The 20,471-nt window shown below is 35.1% G+C and overlaps 1 protein-coding gene across 2 annotated transcripts in view; it reads right to left on the minus strand.

Moving 5' to 3' along the window:
* The window catches only part of LOC145733478 (uncharacterized), a 242,926-nt gene that overhangs the window by 195,809 nt on the left and 26,646 nt on the right, over positions 1 to 20,471 (minus strand). Inside the window, exon 1 of one of the 2 annotated variants that reach the window (XM_081986323.1) lies at positions 8,919 to 9,211. The exons of the other annotated variant lie outside the window; for it this stretch is intronic. The gene's annotated coding sequence lies outside the window, so the exon portion shown is untranslated. Of the gene's footprint in view, positions 1 to 8,918; positions 9,212 to 20,471 lie in introns of those variants that run through there. 2 annotated transcript variants of the gene reach the window in all.

Raw genomic sequence — 20,471 nt, forward strand, 5'->3', positions numbered from 1 at the left:
ATAGTCAGGGACAAAATGGCCTGTAAAACCCACTTCGAGTGGGAGAATGATCATTTTAAGCACATTTTTGGAATCCTCATTAAATTTCCTATCCGGCAACATAAAAGACACTGAAAAATTTGGTACAGTCAGGAAGAAAAGTGGTGTCAAAATTTGAACTGCCAGAAACACAGTTTGAAAGAACAGCCAGGAACAAAATTGCCTGTAAAACCCACTTAGAGTGAGATAATGACTGTTTTAAGTACATTTTTGGAATCCCCATTAAATTTCCTATCCGGCAACCTAAAAACACCAAAAAATTTGGTACAGTCAGGAAGAAAGGCGATGTCAAAATTTGAACTGCCAGAAACACAGTTTGACAGAATAGTCAAGAACAAAATCGCCTGTAAAACCCACTTCGAGTAGGAGAATGATCATTTTAAGCACATTTTTGGAATCCTCATTAAATTTCCTATCCGGCAACATAAAAGACACTAAAAAACTTAGTACAGTCAGGGAGAAAAGCGGTGTCAAAGTTTGAACTGCCAGAAACACAGTTTGAAAGAATAGTCAGGGACAAAATGGCCTGTAAAACCCACTTCGAGTGGGAGAATGATCATTTTAAGCACATTTTTGGAATCGTCATTAAATTTCCTATCCGGCAACATAAAAGACACTGAAAAATTTGGTACAGTCAGGAAGAAAGGCGATGTCAAAATTTGAACTGCCAGAAACACAGTTTGACAGAATAGTCAAGAACAAAATCGCCTGTAAAACCCACTTCGAGTAGGAGAATGATCATTTTAAGCACATTTTTGGAATCCTCATTAAATTTCCTATCCGGCAACATAAAAGACACTAAAAAACTTAGTACAGTCAGGGAGAAAAGCGGTGTCAAAGTTTGAACTGCCAGAAACACAGTTTGAAAGAACAGCCACGAACAAAATTGCCTGTAAAACCCACTTAGAGTGAGATAATGACTGTTTTAAGTACATTTTTGGAATCCACATTAAATTTCCTATCCGGCAACCTAAAAAACACTAAAAAATTTGGTACAGTCAGGCAGAAAAGCGGTGTCAAAATTTGAACTGTCAGAAACACAGTTTGAAAGAACAGTCAGGAACAAAATCGCCTGTAAAACTCACTTGGAGTGAGATATTGATTGTTTTAAGCACATTTTTGGAATCCTCATAAAATTTCCTATCCGGTTACCTCAAAAATGCAAAAAAATTTGGTACAGTCAGGAAGAAAAGCGGTGTCAAACTGTGAACTGCCAGAAACACAGTTTGAAAGGACAAAATTGACTGTAAAACCCACATAGAGTAAGAAATGTATGTAACAGCTATTTATTTATTATTTACTTAAGCAAACAAATCTAAAAAAATAAAAACAAAATTGTAATATACAGGGTTTTCTTTAAAAAAAAAACTTTGCATCATAATAATAGGCGAGACGCCTTACGTAAATGTCAAAAATGGGACACCCTGTACATTGTCAATATTTCAGTGTTTGCTGACACCAACTGGGGGGTTAATTTAAAAAGTCACCCTGTTGAAACTGAGGGAGATATAAAACTGAAACTTTCACTTGTTTTGTGTACACAAATATCCTATCACTAAGGTTTATATTGGCTTGAAACACACCGTTCCCTCAATGGGATTTACCATAAGAATTCAAAAGGAATAACAAGCAAAAATGGGCCATAAGGACGTTCGATTATAATTAAAAAAAAATTGTTTAACTTAATTGGATGACAGAATTCTGTCAGTTGTATAGCTTATTTGGACTAACATGATTTGTATCTGAAAAGAAGAAACTCCATTTCGACTGAGCGTAGCTCCGTTATTTAAGCAGTTACAAAAAAGTGTAAAGAAGCAAATTTAAAGGAAATTTTATTCTCTACAACATTGTATTAAGGTGTTTTTGCCCCTAAGGGCCTTGTTAAGGAGTTATCAGGCAAAAAGTGAACAAACTGCGTTCCTTAAACTAACTCCACTTTGACTGAGCGAAGCTCCGTTATTTGAGGAGTTACAAAAAAGTGTAAAGAAGCAAATTTAAAGGAAATTTTGTTCTCTACAACATTGTATTAAGGTATTTTTGCCCTTAAGGGCTCCCTTAAAATATTTTTTGTATTTTACCCCAAACAAGATATTTTTTACCGCTAATTAAAAGGTTGCATCTATGTAGATTATTATCAATAAAATGGATTTATTGACAAAGTACATATCGACGATAAGTCATAAACAAATAGTAAACATTATCTAAATCAGCTGATAAGATTTCTACTGTGTAATATGTAAGCGACAATATACCACCGACTTAATAATAATAAACCTTGAAATTGAATTTACAAGATTATGTCTATTACTGTGTTACGTAGGCATTTCTGTAATTTTTTTGATACTATTATTTTTTTAATTTCTAAAATTGTGAATTTGTCTCATTTTTCATGCACCCCCTGTATAGTAGCCGCCCTCTTTTCAGTGAAACTTACAGGGTTTAGTTATTTAGCAGTTTTTTACCAACATTTTTGCTATCTTTCAAATTTTTTGTAACTTTCACCGTTTTTGAGTTATTTATCGAAAACTGGTTTGATGCAACAAATTTTAAAATCAGTTGAAGTTGTAATTTGAAATTTGAACACCCTGTAACTCGGTTGTTTTTGGGAGTTCTGGGAGGTTGAACCACTCAAATTAACCGTCTTGAGCTCCTCTTTTCAGTGGTATTGAGCAAAAAAATCTACCTGAAAAATTGCGTACAGGGTGACCAAAAACAGTCAATCATCATAATTCTCATACACACCCTGTATACTGCAAGCAAAAACGTTCCTGCAAATTAACGGTGTTGGATTAAAAAGTTGATTAGGAACATTTTTGGTTTCTCTCATTTTTTTTGTAACCTTCACCGTTTTCGAGTTATTTATGAAAAACTGTTTGGACAAACAATATTACAAATCAGTGAAATTGTAATCTGAAATTTGTCAGGACCAAAATTGCCTGTAAAACCCACTTTGAGTAACTGAATCATGTTTTTAAGCACATTTTTGGAATTCTCATTAAATTTCCTATCTAATGACATAAAAAAACAATACAAAATAAAGTAAAGTCTTGGATAAAAGTGGTGCCAAAGTACAAACTGTCAGAAAGACAGTTTGAAAGGACAGTTAGGGACCAAATCGCCTGTAAAACCCACTTAGAGTGAGAAATTGACTGTTTTAAGCACATTTTTGGAATTTTCATTAAATTTCCCATCTAATAACATAAAAAATCACTACAAAATCAAGTAAAGTCTTGGAGAAAAGTGGTGTCAAAGTATAAACTGTCAGAAAGACGGTTTGAAAGGACAGTTAGGGACCAAATCGCTTGTAAAACCCACTTAGAGTGAGAAATTGACTCTTTTAAGCACATTTTTGGAATTTTCATTAAATTTCCCATCTAATGATATAAAAAATCACTACAAAATCAAGTGAAGTCTTGGAGAAAAGTGGTGTCAAAGTATAAACTGTTAGAAAGACGGTTTGAAAGGACAGTTAGGGACCAAATCGCTTGTAAAACCCACTTAGAGTGAGAAATTGACTCTTTTAAGCACATTTTTGGAATTTTCATTAAATTTCCCATCTAATGATATAAAAAATCACTACAAAATCAAGTAAAGTCTTGGAGAAAAGTGGTGTCAAAGTATAAACTGTCAGAAAGACGGTTTGAAAGGACAGTTAGGGACCAAATCGCTTGTAAAACCCACTTAGAGTGAGAAATTGACTGTTTTAAGCACATTTTTGGAATCCTCATTAAATTTCCTATCCAATAACCTGAAAAAATATTACAAAATTTAGTACAATCAGGGAGAAAAGCGGTGCCAAAGTTTGAACTGACAGAAACACAGTTTGGAAGGACAGTCAGGGACTAAATCGCCTGTAAAAGCCACTTGGACTAAGAAAATGACTGTTTTAAGCACATTTTTGAAATCCCCATTAAATTTCCTATCCAACAACCTGGAAAAACATTACAAAATTTAGTACAATCAGGGAGAAAAGCGGTGTCAAAGTTTGAACTGACAGAAACACAGTTTGGAAGGACAGTCAGGGACTAAATCGCCTGTAAAAGCCACTTGGACTAAGAAAATGACTGTTTTAAGCACATTTTTGAAATCCTCATTAAATTTCCTATCCAACAACCTGGAAAAACATTACAAAATTTAGTACATTCAGGGAGAAAAGCGGTGTCAAAGTTTGAACTGACAGAAACACACTTTGGAAGGACAGTCAGGTACCAAATCGCCTGTAAAACCCACTTGGACTAAGAAATTGACTGTTTTAAGCACATTTTTGGAATCCTCATTAAATTTCCTATCCAACAACCTGTAAAAACACTACAAAATTTGGTACAGTCAGGGAGAAAAGCGGTGTCAAAATTTGAACTTCCAGAAACACAGTATTGCAATAAATATATGCAATTTACTGGTATATCGGATATTTTAGCAATAATTTAAAAATGGTGACAGTTATAGCTAAACGGATACCAGATTCGTGTTCTCCATGTCAAAATTAGTTAAAATGGCTACCTCGTCTAAATCCAATATGGCGGCGGTTAGTATAGTAGTTCAAGAAAAACCTTAATTTGAACAACATTTTGCTGCATTTTTCCAAAAAATCGCTAATAACTTGACTATTTGATACATTCCGAAAAAACACATCATATGATCGTAGGTGGGTAATGAATGGGGCTGTCACGTGACGTTGCGCAGGCATCGCTAAGTTGTCCCGTTTGGCCGCTAGAGGGCGTCAAAGTTGATTACTTTTCTTCCGACATTTTCATGAATATATCGAAAACGGTTCAAATTTTTTTACCACATTGACCTTGAAAAAAAGAAAACGAGTTTTTTTGATATTCTTAAATTGACAAAATGACAAAATGGCGGCTGTTACAGCAAAACCAAATAAAATAATTTAATCTTTAATTTTCCAAGCCAAAATAATTAAATTTGTATTGACAAATAATGATTAGAAACAAATTGCGATTCTAAACTTTTAAAAATGTACAGGGTGTTCCAATTAAAATAACAAGATTGCTGGCACTTAATACAATCCATAAAGAGGCAATATTTCAGAAAAACCCTCTATAACTGATTTTTTGGTTATTGTATAGTCACGTGACCAGTTTCTAAGCTATTGACTAGAAAAGTGTTGTCAAGTGAATGCTGTCAACCTTATAATCTAAAGCACAAACATACACGTTCCAAAGTCAAATCAAGTTTTCCTTATGCAAACAAAATAAATGTGAAAAAAAAATAAAATGAAATACAAAAAAATAAAAAAAAAATAAATAATAATAAAATAAATTAAAAAACAATAAATTTTTTCAATCAGCTGTTCGTGTATTCAGTTTTATACCTTTATGAAGACGATTTTGACATTGTATCAAGAGTAAGTCAGAAACAGGCAACCAACCGTCACAACTGTCAAAATTTCACTCATAGAGCTATACAACGCGTTTAACCGATTTCAAACTGATCTTAATGCTTTTTCGGTGTGTTTCGTTATTTTACACTTCTATGGACTTCAATTTGACAGGTTTCAGGTTCAAAACAGACGAAAAAGCATCTGATATTGACAGTCAAACATCACAACTGTCAAAATGTTGCTCAGAGAGCTATAAAATGCATTTAACCCAATTCAAACTAGTCTTATAATGATTTTCAGGTATGTTTCGTTATTTTACACTTCTATGGACTTAAATTTGACAGGTTTCAGGTTCAGACCAGACGAAAAAGCATCTGAACCTGAAAATCAAACGTCACAACTGTCAAAACTCTAGTCATGAAACTATAAAAGAGATTTGATAGTGTGTATACTGACTTGACTAGATTTTAAAAGTGTTTGACAGTTTTATAGCTCTATGGAGAGGGTTTTGACTAAGCTGTTACATTCATAATAGACCAAAGTAAGTCAGAAGCAAGCAGCCAAATGTCACAACTGTCAAAATTTTACTCATAGAGCTATATAACGCATTTAATCGATTTCAAACTGATCTTATAATGATTTTCAAGTATGTTTCGTTAGTTTACACCTCTAAGGAAAAAATGTGCTTAAAAGATTTTCGCACTTCAAGTGGGTTTTACAGGAATTTTGTCCTTGACTGTCTTTCAAACTGTGTTTGTAGCAATTCAAACTTTGACCACTTTTCTCCCTGACTGTACCAAATTTTGTACTGTTTTTTCAAGATAGTGGATAGGAAATTCAATGAGGATTCCAAAAATTTGCTTAAAACAGTCATTTTCTCACTCCAAGTAGGTTTGACAAGCGATTTTGTCCCTGACTGTCCTTTCAAACTGTGTTTCTAGCAATTCAAACTTTGACACCACTTTTCTCCCTGACTGTACTAAATTTTGTAGTGTTTTTTCAGGATAGTGGATAGGAAATTCAATGAGGATTCCAAAAATGTGCTTAAACCAGTCATTTTCTCAGTATAAGTAGGTTTGACAAGCGATTTTATCCCTGACTGTCCTTTCAAACTGTGTTTGTAGCAATTCAAACTTTGACACCACTTTTCTCTCTGACTGTACCAAATTTTGTAGTGTTTTTTCTCGACAATGGATAGGAAATTCTATGAGGATTCCAAAAATGTACTTGAAACAGTCATTTTCTCACTCCAAGTGGGTTTTACAGGAATTTTGTCCCTGACTGTCTTTCAAACTGTGTTTGTAGCGATTCAAATTTTGACACCACTTTTCTCCCTGACTGTACCAAATTTTGTAGTGTTTTTTCAGGATAGTGGCTAGGAAATTCAATGAGGATTCCAAAAATTTGCTTAAAACAGTCATTTTCTCACTCCAAGGAGGTTTGACAAGCGATTTTGTCCCTGACTGTCCTTTCAAACTGTGTTTCCAGCAATTCAAAATTTGACACCACTTTTCTCCCTGACTGTACTAAATTTTGTAGTGTTTTTTCAGGATAGTGGATAGGAAATTCAATGAGGATTCCAAAAATGTGCTTAAAACAGTAATTTTCTCACTCCAAGTAGATTTGACAAGCCATTTTATTCCTGATTGTCCTTTCAAACTGTGTTTCTAGCAATTCAAACTTTGACACCACTTTTCTCCTTGACTGTACCAAATTTTGTAATGTTTTTTCAGGATAGTGGATAGAAGATTCAATGAGGATTCCAAAAATGTGCTTAAAACAGTAATTTTCTCACTCCAAGTAGATTTGACAAGCCATTTTATTCCTGATTGTCCTTTCAAACTGTGTTTCTAGCAATTCAAACTTTGACACCACTTTTCTCCTTGACTGTACCAAATTTTGTAATGTTTTTTCAGGATAGTGGATAGAAGATTCAATGAGGGTTCCAAAAATGTGCTTAAAACAGTCATTTTCTCACTCCAAGTGGATTTTACAGGAATTTTGTCCCTGACTGTCTTTCAAACTGTGTTTGTAGCAATTCAAACTTTGACACCACTTTTCTCTCTGACCGTACCAAATTTTGTAGTGTTTTTTCTCGACAATGGATAGGAAATTCTATGAGGATTCCAAAAATGTACTTGAAACAGTCATTTTCTCACTCCAAGTGGGTTTTACAGGAATTTTGTCCCTGACTGTCTTTCAAACTGTGTTTCTAGCAATTCAAACTTTGACACCACTTTTCTCCTTGACTGTACTAAATTTCGTAGTGTTTTTTCAGGCTAGTGGATAGGAAATTCAATTAGGATTCCAAAAATGTGCTTAAACCAGTCATTTTCTCAGTCTAAGTAGGTTTGACAAGCGATTTTGTCCCTGACTGTCCTTTTAAACTGTGTTTGTAGCAATTCAAACTTTGACACCACTTTTCTCCCTGACTGTACTAAATTTCGTAGTGTTTTTTCAGGCTAGTGGATAGGAAATTCAATTAGGATTCCAAAAATGTGCTTAAAACAGTAATTTTCTCACTCCATGTAGGTTTGACAAGCGATTTTGTCCCTGACTGTGCTTTCAAACTGTATTTCTAGCAATTCAAACTTTGACACCACTTTTCTCCCTGACTGTACTAAATTTCGTAGTGTTTTTTCAGGCTAGTGGATAGGAAATTCAATTAGGATTCCAAAAATGTGCTTAAACCAGTCATTTTCTCAGTCTAAGTAGGTTTGACAAGCGATTTTGTCCCTGACTGTCCTTTTAAACTGTGTTTGTAGCAATTCAAACTTTGACACCACTTTTCTCTCTGACCGTACCAAAGTTTGTAGTGTTTTTTCTCGACAATGGATAGGAAATTCTATGAGGATTCCAAAAATGTACTTGAAACAGTCATTTTCTCACTCCAAGTGGGTTTTACAGGAATTTTGTCCCTGACTGTCTTTCAAACTGTGTTTGTAGCGATTCAAACTTTGACACCACTTTTCTCCCTGACTGTACCAAATTTTGTAGTGTTTTTTCAGGCTAGTGGATAGGAAATTCAATGAGGATTCCAAAAATGTGCTTAAAACAGTAATTTTCTCAATCCAAGTAGGTTTGACAAGCCATTTTATTCCTGATTGTCCTTTCAAAATGTGTTTCTAGCAATTCAAACTTTGACACTAATTTTCTTGCTGACTGTACCAAATTTTGTAGTGTTTTTTCAGGATAGTGGATAGGAAATTTAATGAGGATTCCAAAAATGTGCTTAAAACAGTTATTTTCTCACTACATGTAGGTTTGACAAGCGATTTTGTCCCTGACTGTCTTTTAAACCGTGTTCAAACTTCCAGGGATTTATTTATAGTTTACTCGATCTTTGTTTGGAATCATTGGTGTACGTATACAAAGAGAGTGTACTACACTCTGTATGGCACAAAAGTGAATTTTGCTTTTCTTTGCTAATTAATAATTATTGTTAATGACAGTTTTTGACATATCTGTCAGATAGTTAATGATTGATTTTGATAAACGTGTATGTTTGCTTAAGAACCTTACACAATGTAAACTTACTTACCAGTGTTAATAATTAATCCAATAGCAATCCAATTTATACAGGGCGATCACTGAAAATGCACTACTCACCGGGCACTAAAACCCACTTTACCTCCCGCGACTACGGCGACCGGAGTAAACGTAATCAATGCGGGCGGTAAAAGTTTGAAATTATCCGCGAAATTCCCACGACACGTTTTTACTTTCTACGATTTTCAAAACAACTAAACAACGATTCGAGAGCGAAGTCTATAGATATCACTCAGTTTAGCACTTAAAGCAGTGATGACGGGAAAAATGCGCAAACATTCCGAAACGTGTTGTATTTTTTTTTTTTTTTTTTGGTTGATAATTTCTTGTTCTGGTTCCCTTCGGTTTCCTGTGTGGGACGAAATATGGTGGCATTTTAAATGATGGTCGCAAAAAATTTGCGAAAACGGTATAGGTATAGGCTGTTCGCGACCATTTTGGATCCACCCTAACCCCATCCATGGACGTTTCCCTGTATTAGGAAGTGACAAGACATTTTTTGGTTATAATTACTCAAAGGGACACTGAACCAGTGTTGCCTAATCTGAGAAATTATTATTTGGCAATTATGATAGCTGTCACGTCACGCAAACAACGTCTCAACTGTCAAATTTGAATCATAAGAAACATTATACAACATTATACAATGTTTCTTAACGTCCCAACTGTCAAATTTGGCTCCATAAGGCAGTAAACACAATTTACAGTGGAATTTCCCAAAAAAAACAATCTATTTGGCATTTTATACTTTCAGGTCACTGGTGAGTGGGTTTTGACAATTATGACAGCTGTCACGTGACGTAAGAAACATTATACAATGTTCCTTAACGTCCCAACTGTCAAATTTGAGTCCATGAGGCTGTAAACACAATTTACAGAGGAATTTTCCAAAAAATCAAGTCTATTTGACATTTTCTACCTTTAGGTCACTGGTGAGTCAGTTCTGACAGTTATGACAGCTGTCACGTGACGTAACAAACATATTACAGTGTTCCTTAACGTCCCAACTGTCAAATTTGAGTCCATGAGGCTGTAAACACAATTTACAGTGGAATTTGCCAAAAAACACAAATCTATTTGGAATTTCATACTTTCAGGTCACTGGTGATTGGGTTTTGACAGTTATGACAGCTGTCACGTGACGTAAGAAACATTATACAATGTTCCTTAACGTCCCAACTGTCAAATTTGGCTCCAGAAGGCAGTAAACACAATTTACAGTGGAATTTCTCCAAAAAAAACAATCTATTTGGCATTTTATACTTTCAGGTCACTGGTGAGTGGGTTTTGACAGTTATGACAGCTGTCACGTGACGTAACAAACAAACTACAGTGTTCCTTAACGTCTGAACTGTCAAATTTGGCTCCATAAGGCTGTAAACACATTTTACAGTGGAATTTCCAAAAAAATCAAATCTATTTGACATTTTATACTTTCAGGTCATTGGTGAGTAGGTTTTGACAGTTATGACAGCTGTCACGTGACGTAACAAACATACTACAGTGTTCCTTAACGTCCCAACTGTCAAATTTGGCTCCATAAGGCTGTAAACACAATTTACAGTGGAATTTCTCCAAAAAAAACAATCTATTTGGCATTTTATACTTTCAGGTCACTGGTGAGTGGGTTTTGACAGTTATGACAGCTGTCACGTGACGTAACAAACAAACTACAGTGTTCCTTAACGTCTGAACTGTCAAATTTGGCTCCATAAGGCTGTAAACACAATTTACAGTGGAATTTCCAAAAAAATCAAATCTATTTGACATTTTATACTTTCAGGTCATTGGTGAGTAGGTTTTGACAGTTATGACAGCTGTCACGTGACGTAACAAACAAACTACAGTGTTCCTTAACGTCTGAACTGTCAAATTTGGCTCCATGTGGCTGTAAACACAATTTACAGTGGAATTTCCCAAAAAAACAAATCTATTTGGCATTTTACACTTTCAGGCCACTGGGAGTGGGTTTTGACAGTTATGACAGCTGTCACGTGACGCAAGCAAAGTATTAAAGCGTTTCATAACGTCCCAACTGTCAAATTTGCCTTTATGAACCTTTAAACACAACTTTCAGTGTATTTCCTTAAATTAGCAACTATTTGCAATTTTATAGTTTCAAGTCACTGTCGAACGGGTTTTGACAGTTATGACAGCTGTCATTTTTGCATTTCTTACTTGTCCTGTAAGTTTGTGATACGTATTCTGAAACACCCTGTATAAACTTGAAAGTAACTGAGGCATACTTTAAAGTAGTGATGAGTTTTTACCGGTAAATTACCAGTAAATTACAAATACTGCGTTTCTGATGGAAGTTTAAATTTTGACACAACTTTTCTCCCTGACTGTACCAAATTTTGTAATGTTTTTTTTTGGTGATTGGATGGGAAATTTAATGAGGATTCCAAAAATGTGCTTAAAAGAGTCATTTTCTCACTCGAAGTGGGTTTTACAGGCGATTTGGTCCCTAACTGTCTTTTCAAAACGTCTTTCTGACAGTTTATACTTTGACACCATTTTTCTCCAAGACTTTACTTGATTTTGTAGAGTTTTTTTATGTCATTAGATAGGAAATTTAATGAGGATTCCAAAAATGTGCTTAAAAACATGATTCGGTTACTCAAAGTGGGTTTTACAAGCGATTTTGTCCCTGACTGCCCTTAACACTATTCAAGTTTCAAATTACATTTTCACTGATTTGTTACACCAAAGAGTTTTTCATAAATAACTCAAAAACGGTGAAAGATACAGAAAAATTGCAATAGACCAAAAATGTTCCTAATCAATTCCTTAATCTAACACCGTAAATTTGCAGGACCGTTTTGTTTTGCAGTATACAGGGTGTACATGAAAATTATGATAATTGACTGTTTTTGGTCACTCTGTACGCAATTTTTCAGATAGATTTTTTTGCTCAACACCACTGAAAAGAGGAATTCAAAACGGTTCTTTTAAGTGCTTGAACCACCCTGAACTCCCTAAAATAACCGAGTTACAGGGTGTTCAAATTTCAAATCACAACTTCAACTGATTTTGTTGCATTAACCCAGTTTTTCCTAAATAACTGAAAAACGGTGAAAGTTACGAACAATTTGCAAGGGATCAAAAATGTTCCTAATCAACTTCTTAACTCAGCACCGTAAGTTTGCAGGACCGTTTTAGTTTCCCGTACACAGGGTGTGCATGAAAATTATGGTGATTGACTGTTTTTGGTCACTCTGTACACAATTTTTCAGATAGATTTTTTTGCTCAACACCACTGAAAAGAGGAGCTCAAAACGGTTATTTTAAGTGGTTGAACCACCCTGAACTCCCAAAAATAACCGAGTTACAGGGTGTTCAAATTTCAAATCACAACTTCAGCTAATTTGAAAATTTGTTGCATTTCACTAGTTTTTTGTAATAAACCAAAAAACGGTGAAAGTTACAAAAAATTTGAAAGAGCGCAAAAATGTTTGTAAAGAACTGCTAAACTAATTCCCGGAAGTTTTGCAGTCCGTCAGTGCGGCTACTATACAGGGGGTGCACAAAAACTGTAGTGATTCAGAATTATGACCTTTTATGACAGAAAAATGCTATTTTTCAAGTAAATTTTGATTATACTCATAAATGTATTAGTCAAATTGGAATTTACTGGTAAAATTGGTAAATTTTCCTGTCACACTCAATTTTACTTTTCCAAATTTACGTCCCTCACTACTTTGAGGTAAATAGAGGTAAATAGCTACACAAACTCTCTTCTATTTAACTCCCAACTAATCCCATTTCTAAACGAAAACACTTACGTAACCGAATCGATCGGTCTAGAGTGGAAAGACAGTTTTACCGGATCGATTCCGGTTTGCGTGCCGTAAAGCCAATTTATTTGATACATCACGACAGGTAAAACGGGAAAAATCCATGAATTCCGCTTCTATATACCTTTCTGCCATGGCGTGTATTTCTCAGACAATGGATTTTGCCATTAACGTCTGCTAACGCGATTCGCAGCTAAATGATTAAGCTTTTAAAAGCCAGTGTTGCCAACTATTAAAATTATAAGACCGTAAAACACCGTAAAGTACAGGGTTGACTACAAAAAAATGTATAACAGCGACACGTCACTTGAAAGCTAGCCACGTGATGTTACTATTCTTTGCAGAAACTTCCAGGGATGAGTTTAGCAGTTCTTTTCAAACATTTTTGCTAACTTTCGAATTTTTCGAAACTGCTTATTTCAAAAAACTAGTGTAATGCGACAAATTTTCAAATCAGGTGAAGTTGCAACTTGAAATTTGAACACCCTGTAATTCGGTTGTATTTGGGAGTTCATGGAGGTTGAACCACTCAAATTAACCGCCTTGTTCTCCCCTTTTCAGTGGTATTGAGCAAAAAAATATCTATCTGAAAAATTGCGTACAGGGTGACCAAAAACAGTCAATCATCATACTTTTCATACACACCCTATATACTGCAAGCAAGAACGGTCCTGCAAATTTACAGTGTTGGGTTAAGGAGTTGATTAGGAACATTTTTGGTCTCATGCAATTTTTCTGTAACTTTCACCGTTTTTGAATTATTTATGAAAAACTGTTTGGTGCAACAAATTTACAAATCAGTGAAATTGTAATTTGAAACTGTTAAGGACAGTCAAGGACAAAATCGCCTGTAAAACCCACTTTCTGTAATCGAATCATGTTTTTAAGCACATTTTTGGAATCCTTATTAAATTTCCTATCTAAGGACATGAAAAACACTACAAAATCAGGTGAAGTCTTGGACAAAAGTAGTGTCAAAGTATAAACTGTCAGGAAGACGGTTTCAATGAACAGTTAGGGACCAAATCGTTCGTAAAACCCACTTGGAGTAACCGAATCATGTTTTTAAGCACATTTTTGGAATCCTCATTAAATTTCCTATCTAATGACATAAATAACACTACAAAATCTGGTAAAGTCTTGGAGAAAAGTGGTGTCAAAGTATAAACTGTCAGGAAGACGGTTTGAAAAAACAGTCAGGGACCAAATCGCCTGTAAAACCCACTTGGAGTAAGAAAATGACTGTTTCAAGCAGATTTTTGGAATCCTTATTAAATTTCCTATCTAATGACATAAATCACACTACAAAATCAGGTAAAGTCTTGGAGAAAAGTGTTGTCAAAGTATAAACTGTCAGGAAGACGGTTTGAAAGAACAGTCAGGGACCAAATCGCCTGTAAAACCCACTTGGAGTGAGAAAATGGCTGTTTTAAGCACATTTTTGGAATCCTTATTAAATTTCCTATCTAATGACATGAAAAACACTACAAAATCAGGTAAAGTCTTGGAGAAAAGTGGTGTCAAAGTATAAACTGTCAGGAAGACGGTTTGAAAGAACAGTCAGGGACCAAATCGCCTGTAAAACCCACTTGGAGTGAGAAAATGGATGTTTTAAGCACATTTTTGGAATCCTCATTAAATTTCCTATCTAATGACATAAATAACACTACAAAATCAGGTAAAGTCTTGGAGAAAAGTGGTGTCAAAGTATAAACTGTCAGGAAGACGGTTTGAAAGAACAGTCAGGGACCAAATCGCCTGTAAAACCCACTTGGAGTGAGAAAATGGCTGTTTTAAGTACATTTTTGGAATCCTTATTAAATTTCCTATCTAATGACATGAAAAACACTACAAAATCAGGTGAAGTCTTGGACAAAAGTAGTGTCAAAGTATAAACTGTCAGGAAGACGGTTTCAATAAACAGTCAGTGACAAAATCGCCTGTAAATCCCACTTGGAGTGGGAAAATGGCTGTTTTAAGCACATTTTTGGAATCCTTATTAAATTTCCTATCTAATGACATGAAAAACACTACAAAATCAGGTAAAGTCTTGAAGAAAAGTGGTGTCAAATTAGAAACTGTCAGGAAGACGGTTTGAAAGAACAGTCAGGGACAAAATCGACTGTAAAACCTATTTGGAGTGAGAAAATGGCTGTTTTAAGTACATTTTTGGAATCCTTATTAAATTTCCTATCTAATGACATAAAAAAACACTACAAAATCAGGTAAAGTCTTGGAGAAAAGTGGTGCCAAAGTATAAACTGTCAGGAAGACGGTTTGAAAGAACAGTTAGGGACCAAATCGCTCGTAAAACCCACTTGGAGTAACCGAATCATGTTTTTAAGCACATTTTTGGAATCCTCATTAAATTTCCTATCTAATGACATAAATAACACTACAAAATCAGGTAAAGTCTTGGAGAAAAGTGGTGTCAAAGTATAAACTGTCAGGAAGACGGTTTGAAAGAACAGTCAGGGACCAAATCGCCTGTAAAACCCACTTGGAGTAAGAAAATTACTGTTTCAAGCAGATTTTTGGAATCCTTATTAAATTTCCTATCTAATGACATAAATCACACTACAAAATCAGGTAAAGTCTTGGAGAAAAGTGTTGTCAAAGTATAAACTGTCAGGAAGACGGTTTGAAAGAACAGTCAGGGACCAAATCGCCTGTAAAACCCACTTGGAGTGAGAAAATGGCTGTTTTAAGCACATTTTTGGAATCCTTATTAAATTTCCTATCTAATGACATAAATAACACTACAAAATCAGGTAAAGTCTTGAAGAAAAGTGGTGTCAAATTAGAAACTGTCAGGAAGACGGTTTGAAAGAACAGTCAGGGACCAAATCGCCTGTAAAACCCACTTGGAGTAAGAAAATTACTGTTTCAAGCAGATTTTTGGAATCCTTATTAAATTTCCTATCTAATGACATAAATCACACTACAAAATCAGGTAAAGTCTTGGAGAAAAGTGTTGTCAAAGTATAAACTGTCAGGAAGACGGTTTGAAAGAACAGTCAGGGACCAAATCGCCTGTAAAACCCACTTGGAGTGAGAAAATGGCTGTTTTAAGCACATTTTTGGAATCCTTATTAAATAACCTATCTAATGACATGAAAAACACTACAAAATCAGGTAAAGTCTTGAAGAAAAGTGGTGTCAAATTAGAAACTGTCAGGAAGACGGTTTGAAAGAACAGTCAGGGACAAAATCGACTGTAAAACCTATTTGGAGTGAGAAAATGGCTGTTTTAAGTACATTTTTGGAATCCTTATTAAATTTCCTATCTAATGACATAAAAAAACACTACAAAATCAGGTAAAGTCTTGGAGAAAAGTGGTGCCAAAGTATAAACTGTCAGGAAGACGGTTTGAAAGAACAGTTAGGGACCAAATCGCTCGTAAAACCCACTTGGAGTAACCGAATCATGTTTTTAAGCACATTTTTGGAATCCTCATTAAATTTCCTATCTAATGACATAAAAAAACACTACAAAATCAGGTAAAGTCTTGGAGAAAAGTGGTGCCAAAGTATAAACTGTCAGGAAGACGGTTTGAAAGAACAGTCAGGGACCAAATCGCCTGTAAAACCCACTTGGAGTAAGAAAATTACTGTTTCAAGCAGATTTTTGGAATCCTTATTAAATTTCCTATCTAATGACATAAATCACACTACAAAATCAGGTAAAGTCTTGGAGAAAAGTGTTGTCAAAGTATAAACTGTCAGGAAGACGGTTTGAAAGAACAGTCAGGGACCAAATCGCCTGTAAAACCCACTTGGAGTGAGAAAATGGCTGTTTTAAGCACATTTTTGGAATCCTTATTAAATTTCCTATCTAATGACATAAATAACACTACAAAATCAGGTAAAGTCTTGGAGAAAAGTGGTGCCAAAGTATAAACTGTCAGGAAGACGGTTTGAAAGAACAGTTAGGGACCAAATCGCTCGTAAAACCCACTTGGAGTAACCGAATCATGTTTTTAAGCACATTTTTGGAATCCTCATTAAATTTCCTATCTAATGACATAAATCACACTACAAAATCAGGTAAAGTCTTGGAGAAAAGTGGTGTCAAAGTATAAACTGTCAGGAAGACGGTTTGAAAGAACAGTCAGGGACCAAATCGCCTGTAAAACCCACTTGGAGTAAGAAAATTACTGTTTCAAGCAGATTTTTGGAATCCTTATTAAATTTCCTATCTAATGACATAAATCACACTACAAAATCAGGTAAAGTCTTGGAGAAAAGTGGTGTCAAAGTATAAACTGTCAGGAAGACGGTTTGAAAGAACAGTCAGGGACCAAATCGCCTGTAAAACCCACTTGGAGTAAGAAAATTACTGTTTCAAGCAGATTTTTGGAATCCTTATTAAATTTCCTATCTAATGACATAAATCACACTACAAAATCAGGTAAAGTCTTGGAGAAAAGTGTTGTCAAAGTATAAACTGTCAGGAAGACGGTTTGAAAGAACAGTCAGGGACCAAATCGCCTGTAAAACCCACTTGGAGTGAGAAAATGACTGTTTCAAGCAGATTTTTGGAATCCTTATTAAATTTCCTATCTAATGACATAAATAACACTACAAAATCAGGTAAAGTCTTGAAGAAAAGTGGTGTCAAATTAGAAACTGTCAGGAAGACGGTTTGAAAGAACAGTCAGGGACCAAATCGCCTGTAAAACCCACTTGGAGTAAGAAAATGACTGTTTCAAGCAGATTTTTGGAATCCTTATTAAATTTCCTATCTAATGACATAAATCACACTACAAAATCAGGTAAAGTCTTGGAGAAAAGTGTTGTCAAAGTATAAACTGTCAGGAAGACGGTTTGAAAGAACAGTCAGGGACCAAATCGCCTGTAAAACCCACTTGGAGTAAGAAAATGACTGTTTCAAGCAGATTTTTGGAATCCTTATTAAATTTCCTATCTAATGACATAAATCACACTACAAAATCAGGTAAAGTCTTGGAGAAAAGTGTTGTCAAAGTATAAACTGTCAGGAAGACGGTTTGAAAGAACAGTCAGGGACCAAATCGCCTGTAAAACCCACTTGGAGTGAGAAAATGGCTGTTTTAAGCACATTTTTGGAATCCTTATTAAATTTCCTATCTAATGACATAAATAACACTACAAAATCAGGTAAAGTCTTGGAGAAAAGTGGTGCCAAAGTATAAACTGTCAGGAAGACGGTTTGAAAGAACAGTTAGGGACCAAATCGCTCGTAAAACCCACTTGGAGTAACCGAATCATGTTTTTAAGCACATTTTTGGAATCCTCATTAAATTTCCTATCTAATGACATAAATAACACTACAAAATCAGGTAAAGTCTTGGAGAAAAGTGGTGTCAAAGTATAAACTGTCAGGAAGACGGTTTGAAAGAACAGTCAGGGACCAAATCGCCTGTAAAACCCACTTGGAGTAAGAAAATTACTGTTTCAAGCAGATTTTTGGAATCCTTATTAAATTTCCTATCTAATGACATAAATCACACTACAAAATCAGGTAAAGTCTTGGAGAAAAGTGGTGTCAAAGTATAAACTGTCAGGAAGACGGTTTGAAAGAACAGTCAGGGACCAAATCGCCTGTAAAACCCACTTGGAGTAAGAAAATTACTGTTTCAAGCAGATTTTTGGAATCCTTATTAAATTTCCTATCTAATGACATAAATCACACTACAAAATCAGGTAAAGTCTTGGAGAAAAGTGTTGTCAAAGTATAAACTGTCAGGAAGACGGTTTGAAAGAACAGTCAGGGACCAAATCGCCTGTAAAACCCACTTGGAGTGAGAAAATGACTGTTTCAAGCAGATTTTTGGAATCCTTATTAAATTTCCTATCTAATGACATAAATCACACTACAAAATCAGGTAAAGTCTTGGAGAAAAGTGTTGTCAAAGTATAAACTGTCAGGAAGACGGTTTGAAAGAACAGTCAGGGACCAAATCGCCTGTAAAACCCACTTGGAGTAAGAAAATGACTGTTTCAAGCAGATTTTTGGAATCCTTATTAAATTTCCTATCTAATGACATAAATCACACTACAAAATCAGGTAAAGTCTTGGAGAAAAGTGTTGTCAAAGTATAAACTGTCAGGAAGACGGTTTGAAAGAACAGTCAGGGACCAAATCGCCTGTAAAACCCACTTGGAGTGAGAAAATGGCTGTTTTAAGCACATTTTTGGAATCCTTATTAAATTTCCTATCTAATGACATAAATAACACTACAAAATCAGGTAAAGTCTTGGAGAAAAGTGGTGCCAAAGTATAAACTGTCAGGAAGACGGTTTGAAAGAACAGTTAGGGACCAAATCGCTCGTAAAACCCACTTGGAGTAAGAAAATGACTGTTTCAAGCAGATTTTTGGAATCCTTATTAAATTTCCTATCTAATGACATAAATCACACTACAAAATCAGGTAAAGTCTTGGAGAAAAGTGTTGTCAAAGTATAAACTGTCAGGAAGACGGTTTGAAAGAACAGTCAGGGACCAAATCGCCTGTAAAACCCACTTGGAGTGAGAAAATGGCTGTTTTAAGCACATTTTTGGAATCCTTATTAAATAACCTATCTAATGACATGAAAAACACTACAAAATCAGGTAAAGTCTTGAAGAAAAGTGGTGTCAAATTAGAAACTGTCAGGAAGACGGTTTGAAAGAACAGTCAGGGACAAAATCGACTGTAAAACCTATTTGGAGTGAGAAAATGGCTGTTTTAAGTACATTTTTGGAATCCTTATTAAATTTCCTATCTAATGACATAAAAAAACACTACAAAATCAGGTAAAGTCTTGGAGAAAAGTGGTGCCAAAGTATAAACTGTCAGGAAGACGGTTTGAAAGAACAGTTAGGGACCAAATCGCTCGTAAAACCCACTTGGAGTAACCGAATCATGTTTTTAAGCACATTTTTGGAATCCTCATTAAATTTCCTATCTAATGACATAAATAACACTACAAAATCAGGTAAAGTCTTGGAGAAAAGTGGTGTCAAAGTATAAACTGTCAGGAAGACGGTTTGAAAGAACAGTCAGGGACCAAATCGCCTGTAAAACCCACTTGGAGTAAGAAAATGACTGTTTCAAGCAGATTTTTGGAATCCTTATTAAATTTCCTATCTAATGACATAAATCACACTACAAAATCAGGTAAAGTCTTGGAGAAAAGTGTTGTCAAAGTATAAACTGTCAGGAAGACGGTTTGAAAGAACAGTCAGGGACCAAATCGCCTGTAAAACCCACTTGGAGTGAGAAAATGGCTGTTTTAAGCACATTTTTGGAATCCTTATTAAATTTCCTATCTAATGACATGAAAAACACTACAAAATCAGGTAAAGTCTTGAAGAAAAGTGGTGTCAAATTAGAAACTGTCAGGAAGACGGTTTGAAAGAACAGTCAGGGACAAAATCGACTGTAAAACCTATTTGGAGTGAGAAAATGGCTGTTTTAAGTACATTTTTGGAATCCTTATTAAATTTCCTATCTAATGACATAAAAAAACACTACAAAATCAGGTAAAGTCTTGGAGAAAAGTGGTGCCAAAGTATAAACTGTCAGGAAGACGGTTTGAAAGAACAGTTAGGGACCAAATCGCTCGTAAAACCCACTTGGAGTAACCGAATCATGTTTTTAAGCACATTTTTGGAATCCTCATTAAATTTCCTATCTAATGACATAAAAAAACACTACAAAATCAGGTAAAGTCTTGGAGAAAAGTGGTGTCAAAGTATAAACTGTCAGGAAGACGGTTTGAAA

The sequence above is a fragment of the Ips typographus genome, linkage group LG9, assembly GCF_016097725.1.
Source record: "Ips typographus isolate SLU linkage group LG9, UJ_Ityp_2.0, whole genome shotgun sequence".
In the NCBI taxonomy this organism is placed as follows: domain Eukaryota; kingdom Metazoa; phylum Arthropoda; class Insecta; order Coleoptera; family Curculionidae; genus Ips; species Ips typographus.